This window comes from Nannospalax galili, unplaced genomic scaffold, assembly GCF_000622305.1.
Source record: "Nannospalax galili isolate Female #2095 unplaced genomic scaffold, S.galili_v1.0 scaffold252, whole genome shotgun sequence".
Taxonomy (NCBI): Eukaryota; Metazoa; Chordata; class Mammalia; order Rodentia; family Spalacidae; genus Nannospalax; species Nannospalax galili.
In genome coordinates this window covers 3324310-3332260 of record NW_008333886.1, presented here as the reverse complement: position 1 = coordinate 3332260, position 7951 = coordinate 3324310, and positions in this window count along the sequence as shown.

Here is a 7951-nt window from a genome sequence, read left to right as displayed (position 1 = left end):
TCTCTCTCTCTCTCTCTCTCTCTCTCTCTCTCTCTCTCTCTCTCTAGCTAAGGACGCAGGTGGCCCCAGCTGGCTTTGAATTCACTATGTAGCTGAGGATGACCTTGAATTTCGGTTCTTACTGTCCACACCTCTTGAGCTCTGGGATCACATTTGTGTGCCATTGTACTGAGAAATGAACCCAGGACTTATTGAGTGCTAGGCAGAACTCTACCCACTGAGCGACAACCCCCGGTCAATGTTAGCTTTCTTAGAACTCTGCTGTGTGTTGTACTTAAATTATATAACCTGTTCTTGGGATATATCTTTCTTCTGTAAAATAAGGATGTAGAGTTGGCAAGATAGCTTAGACGGTAAAGGCACTTGCCACCAAGCCTGATGACCTGAGTTCAATACCCTGGGCCTTCAGGTGGAATGACAGAATGAACTCCCACACACTGTCCTCAAACCTCCACATGCGTGCTGTGGCATGCACATACCCACACTTATAAATACACATGCACAAAAAAATAAATAAAAGTGTAATTAGAAGATTTAAAAAATGAGAATTTAAACGAGACTAAATATAGTCAGTTTCAGTTACTTTCTATCAGGCTATGCTAATTAAATATATTAGTAAAATATTGGTTTTCAATCTCTCTCCTAGTCAAAGGTATCATACGTCAAGCATCTGTGTTGAGTATGGTTGTCAGCTGTGGGGCTGGGTTGCTGGCCTGGTTTAGTGTTAGTTTCACATCTACCAAAAGTTGATAATAGGCTCTGGTGGCAGATGAGTGATAAGACACAGATCTCAGCTTGTGTCCAGGACTCTGCTGATGCCTGGATGGTATTGTTTGTCTGAATATTCTTGGAACCCAATTTCTTGGAAGTTCCTTTTTCTTTCATAGCAAGTTGCCAATGACTTTTTTAAAAATATCTTTTAATCTCGTAAAGTTTGGATAAAATTCCCTACCTAATTCTGTGTTTTCATGGGAAATTTTAAGTTGCTATATTTTATCATTTCCCCTAAAGAAATGAGAGGAACCAAGACTTGTCAAGGCTCCCCACTGTTGGGAGTGATGGTCCACATTCAAAAGCCATGTTATTTGACGTAGAACAGAGGTTAAACATTTATTCCATTGTTCATGATGCTCAGTGTTACAACATCACATGAAAACAAGCCTTGAAATTATTTTAGAGTAGATTTGAAAGCTAAATTTGTCCTATTACATGTAGGGGCATCACACTGCATGTTAGCATGCAGATATGATGCTAAGGTTAAGTTTGACACTACAGATGAATGCTCATATTTCCTTTTCTCAAACAAGAAAAAACATGCAGCTCTAAAACTCAAAGTATGTTCCTTTGCCCAAATATTTAAGAATGGTTGTAATTAGGCCATTTGTCTTATCTTACTGATACCTAATTATTTCTGTCTGCTTCATATTGTTTAATTTGGTAAGTCTGTTATTCTCTCAATACCGATAAGCAAAGATAAAGGAAAAATCTGGAGTCGGGGCATATCTCATCTATTGATGAAATCTGCCATAAACAAATCAATATTTAAATTGCTTGGATTCAGAGTAGGAAACATAGAAGAATGTGCTCACTGATCCAGAGGCAGGGGCTGGGACAAGAGGGAGGGACAGCAACAAGCTACTAACAGCACAGTGTCAGCATTGTTTGTGTATGATTCATGGAAAGAACAGACAGGACTCACTTCGAAGTCACCTAAGAGGCTGATCCAGAGATGCAGGCACTGCTGGGGGTAGAGCTCATTATGGGCAATCAATCTCAAATAAATAGTAAATAAACAAGTAAGGTTATAATTAGACCACATTGCCTCATGTTTCCTAAGAGATCATCAGGATTACTCCATGCCCTTTTTTCCAACAAAGTCTAAATTTCCCAAGTATCTATCACTTCTAAACGCTTTATTTCCCAGGTAGTGGCTATGTTTAATATAGCTTCTGAAGTAGAACACTTTTCTGAGTGAAAAGAGGAATTCTTAAAAAAAAAAAAAGATCCCCTTGGATGGTATTCACAAGCCAGCGTTGAGCAGAACTAACTAAAACAAATATTCTCTTCTAGTACCTGTCCACTTCCATTTCAAACTCTGGAGTTAACAGTCTAACAAAACAAAGCAGGACATCACCTAAAATCATTCACTGTCTTGCTCTCACATTTGATTAAAAGAAGGCCTTCCTTTCTCTTCCTGATTTTCAGTGGGGGCTGCTGTTTCCTGGTACTCTGGAAATGGAGCTCACACCATCTTTTCTAGAAATGGAGCTCACACCATCTTTTTCCACCACTGTCACAGCCAGTGAGTGCACTGCTCCCTGCCCACCTCTTCCTCTGACTCGCACGCTGTTCACTGTGGTGCCTCTAACCCTCACCGCCCACCATATCTTCTTTCAAACACTTATCTATGTCTGGACACTCAGTATTAAAAGTATTACCAGCTGCATTTTTTTACAGGGTCACCTATTTGCTTTGATTCCCTCAAGTCTAGCCACCGTCAGGTAGCTCAATTCCAAAGGTACTTCTGCATCATCTCTTTTCTGCTGTGAATTATGGTGGCTTTTGGATTACCACATCCAGAATTTAGTTATCAGTCACCATAATTATTGAACACGTCCCCTTTCCTTCTACCTTTGCAATCACTATGGAAAATCCTCTTATTCGATAAACGCCTCTTTCTATCCATTTCATGGCTTTTACTTGAATCCTGGAACAGAGATCCCTAAAGCTCTAAGTCTTGACTCATAATTCTATCTTGGTATTTGTGGTGGTTTGAACAAGGAATGTACTCACACCCAAGAGGATTTGGAGAGCACAAATTAGACCAGTACGCCTTAAAAAATAGAGGACATGAAGCAAGGGAGGTGTAGGGAGATGAAGTAGATTTAAGAGAAATGGAGAGAGGAGATGACTATGCTCAGAATACATTGTCTGAAATTCTCAATAAAAATATCATTTTAAGAAATGTTTGATAAAATAGTAGCCCTCACTTATATAGTGGCTGTCATGTCATGTCCTGTTGTGGAAACATAATTTCTGTTATTTCTATTTTCACTCAATAAGGAATTACTTTTCACATTTTTTTCTTTTTAAAAAGTATTTTATTTTTATTATTTTTTATTTTATGTGCATGAGTAAATTGCCTGCATTTTTGTAAGTGCACTTGTGTCATGCAGTGCCCATGGAGGTCAGAAGAGGGTGTTGGATGCCCTGGAACTGGAATTACGGATGGTTGTTAGCTGCCATGTGGGTTCTGGGATGGGAACCCAGGTCTTCTGTAAGAGCAGCCAGAGTTTTTGACCGAAGAGCATCTCTTCAGCCCCTCCTCCTTTTGTTCTGATGAGGAAAAGGAGGCAGAGATGTTACATAAAGATTCAAGCTGACACTATCAGGACATGACAGAATCAGAACTAGAAGAACTTGGCTCCGGAGGCCAAACCAGTAAGCACCAACCTGCTTCTTGTATATCAGTCAAGCGTGGTCACTTTAAGGCGTCCTCCCTCTGCAAGGAATTCCGTGCATCAGAGATTGGAGCTGTCACTCTGCAGGTGCCTTTTGTGCCCACAGCCTCTTTTGTTCTGCATACCTGAGGCCCAGCACTCCTTAAACAGCGCCAGTGCTCACTTGAGCTCCAGGTCATGTGTCACAGACTATGCCTAAGAGCAGTCCAGAAAGTCAGGGGTGACAAGTCACCAGGCTCCTGACACCCATGGGGGAACAAGAGTCAGGGGATATTTATCCTGTGTTACCACATGTTGCTTGCTGTATTTTGGTAGTCACACTTTTGTATAATTCCCCTTCCTCTCTAATTTGTGACTCGTTTCTAATCAACAGATTATGTTGAAGATGATGGGAGTCACTCTCATGATCATTGAAGTCTCCATGTTAACAGACTTGAGAAAGATGTTTTCCTTGCCACCTTGAAGTGACAGCCTTACTATACAATGAAGGAATTGCAGTGGCTGCTACAAACCTTGGGTGACCTTTAAGACATAACTGGCCTGCAGATAACAGGCAGCAGCAATCAAACCCTCTATTATACAGCTTCAGGGAATTTTGCCAAAAACATGGCTGAGCACGGAGATGGGTGCCTTCCCACTTGAGCCTCTAGAAGAAACTTCCACCCAGCCAATGCCTCTATAGCAACCCAATGAGATACTGATACAGAGGACCAGGCCCAGACTTCCGAGGAAACAGAGAATATCAATGTATGTCATATCAAGCCTATAGGTTTGTGATAGCTTAAAGCTATTAATTTTTTCCTGAGGTGCCTTCTCTCTACTTCTCAAGGGGTGTATTAGCTATTTTTCACATTGCTGACACAAAATACTTGAGAAGAACCAATTTAAAAGGGGAATTCCAGGGCTTGACTGCTTTTCTTCTTTCCCCCTTCCTATTTAGTCCAGAACCCCAGCCCTTGGGATGGTGAACCCACAGTCAGACTGCTTCAGTTAATCCTTTCTGGAAACGCCCTCACAGACACACCCAATGGTGTACCTTATTAATTGTACCTCATTAAGTGTTTCTTCATCCAATTGAGTTGACAATCAGAATTAACTATCATTGTGGGTAACCAACTGCATTAATCCCAAAGCACTAATCCCTTCAAGACATACCCTTTGTTAACATTTATATTTTCCCATTCTCTGCCTCTCCCTCTGGGTTTATCTCTGCATAGACTCATTTCTTGCAACTGTGTTTTAGGCTCATCTTTAAAGAAACCCAGTGGGACAGAGGGAGCAATGACCTGAGAAAGAGCTGCCTTTGTGTCTACTCCCTTACCACGTCACTTGGTCTATCTTTGATTCTCTAATCACATTTTCATCACCACCACATCAATGAGTCTTGCTTTCCTATCACCAATGACTTATTATTCATGTCAAATACAATAGTCAGTTTTTAGCCTTAATCTTACTTGACTTCTCAAATGTCATTGCCGTGGTTAATTACTTCCCCTTGGGTGACAAACTGTGCTGCCTGGCTTATGGGACACACATGCAGAGGCAGCTCTTCCTGGATCCTAGTCTGTAAGAAGTCCTCTTTTCATGCTGGGCACGGAGGTAGGCACCTTTCATCCAGCCCTCGGGAAGTAGAGGCAGGTGAATCTCTGGTCTACATACTGATTTCCAGGTGGGCTAGGACTAGGGAGACCCTGTCAAAATAAAAGTCCTCTCCTTCCTGACTCTAGGACTTGGCTCTATTGTCACTCATTCCCTAGACTTGCTCTTTCTGTCTCAAAGCCTGAAATAATACAACTCAACTTGTACATATAATAGGCATCTCAAATTTTACATCTTACAGATTCCTCAATATTTTAAATCCAAACCATTCTGCCCCTGCCTTCCCCATTTATTGATTCTACTCAACTCTCGTTGAGTAGAGCCTGGCCTCTGTCTTTCTCAGCCTGTTGCTGAGCCCAAAGTCTGGGCCACCGTCCCTGTGTCTTCCCTTTCTCTCATATCCCATCTCTAATTTGTAAATCAGTGAGGTTTCACTTCGAGTGAACATCACAAATCCAAATATTGTAACATCATCAAATTATTACCTCTGTGATCTGTTTTCTTGCAGCAGTCTTTAATCAATGATTTTTAAATGTATTAACCCAATAATTTCCCATTACGGTCAAAGTCTTCTTCAATATCTTCTTATGAACAAGGAGAGTTAATGCCTAAACGCTTAAACAAATCCTATGAATCCTTTGACAAATCCTCTCTCCTTTCTACCCCTTCGTGGCTAGTACCTCTTGGTACCTCTTTCTACTCTGAATCTACTGATTCCTCGCTATTCTCTGAACAAACCCAAATTGTCCTGACTCAGGACTTCAGCATGTACTGCTCTTTCAGGCTGGAATGCTTTTCCTCCTGATCATGGGTCCCTTCTAGAATTCAAGTGTTGAGTCAAATCTTAAATTTTAGTCTTTCATGGGAGATTTCTTTCAAGTATCAATTTCTTGGACAATTAAGCCAGTTCAGGTGGCAGTGAGTGCTATTGGCTCTTCCCAAAAGATGAGGCAGAAAACTTGTAGTTTTAGGAATCTGGCTGGCATTTCTGTCCAGTATCTATCACTTGAGAACACTGTTACTGTCCCGGTTCAGCATGTGGGCCTGAGACAAAATGTAGGCGACCCATGAGCTCGAGGTGACGTTGAAAAGAAAACAAACAAAAGCCGTATTCTCTAGGAAACATGAAAGAGATATTTCAAAGGGCAGCAGGGCTTGGTTTTAAGATGTCACAATCCCCTGATTAGTAAGGTATTTAGTACAAGGTCAGTGGAACCATCCACCTTTGTCCCATGTTTACTATCTCAGGATGCTAAAAGCATTACCTGATGGTTTTGGCTAAGAAGGAAAACAATACTGAAATAATCAGGGGATCTTTTAATTGTCAATGGATTTGGACATCAAAGCAAATCATAAAGCCATGTCCATTACAAACAGAGGAACCTTTTACAGGATAGCATAAAAAATACCAATCCCCAAGAGTTATAATTAATACACTTCCCCTTGGTGAGGGAGATGGAATCAGTAAGCTCATTGTTGTGCTATTTCTCCTAGTATAGAAGCACCTGGATTTGAATGGATATGTGAGAGAAATACTTCCTTAATATAGGTATCTCCTAGAATTTACTTAAATCGGGGAGATACTTGAAAGTAAGAATAACAGTATACATAACAATATAGGAGCAGAAAGGGAGGAAACTAGTGTGTTCTGTCTGTCACACCCCGTTTCAGTTTGCTTTCTATTGCTGTGATCAACAACATGACCAAAGCAACTTGGGGAGGAAAGGGTTTATTTGTCTTATACATCCAGGTCACAGTTCAGCACTGAGGGAAGCTGGGGAAGGAGCTCACACAGGAACCTGGAGGCAGGCACAGTTCACGGAGGACCGTGCTTACTGGCTTGCTCCTTTGGCCTGTGCTCAGCCTGTTTCCTTATACAACACAGAACCACCTGCCCAGGGTTGGCACTATCCACTGTGGACTAGGCCCTTTCACACCATGCAACATTAAAAAAAATGCCTCACACACATGCCCAAAGGCCAATCCAATAGAGAAAATTCCCCAACTGAGGTTTCCACTTCCCAGGTACATCAAGTTCACAACTAAAGCCATTCAGCACAACTGACCCCTTGTCAACTTGACATGCAAACATATCAGCATTAAACCATAACCTTTCCATATCTTGTCCCCCTAAATCTCATATTATATTAATATCACAATATAAAGCATATTACAACTTTAAAAGTTCCACAGTCTTTAAATTTCCAATGCTTTGAAAGCTCAAAGTCTCTTTAAAATGTTCCTTGACTGTGGGCTTCTATAAAATCCAAAACAAGTTACATGTTGTCTTATTTCAAGAGGGAAGAACCAGGGAACTCTTAAGCAAAACTGAAGTGCAGCAGTGTAGTTCAGTGTCTGACATCTAGGATTCACTCACGGTCTTCTAGTCTCCAAATGACTTGGGCAGCTCCACTTCTCTGGCTCTGCCATCCACAGCACACACAGCTTTTCTCAGAGACTCAGGCTGGCTCCACTCCACACCTGCTTCTTCCCTAAGGGGTGGTCATCCCACCGTTCTCCAATATGCTAGGGTCTCTATTACAACTGAGGCTATACCTTTACCTACGACCTGTCCTGGCCTCTGATGGTGCCAAGCATCAGCCTCACCACATGACCCCTTCAATCCAGAGGGTATTCACTGCAACCAGGGCACCACCTTCACCAATGACATCTTGATCTTTCTGCAGGGACCCAAACCCCGCCAGTTGGTTCCAAGCCTCATCTGCTTGCCATGACCACTTCATTCATTCAAAACCAGTACTAAAGATGTGGAAGGATAACCAACACTAAAGGCCTTTAGCAAAAGACTCATGGAAACCACCACAACAGAAGTTTCTTCTTTTTTAACTAAAAAATCCTTTTATTGAGAATTTCATACATGCATATAAGGT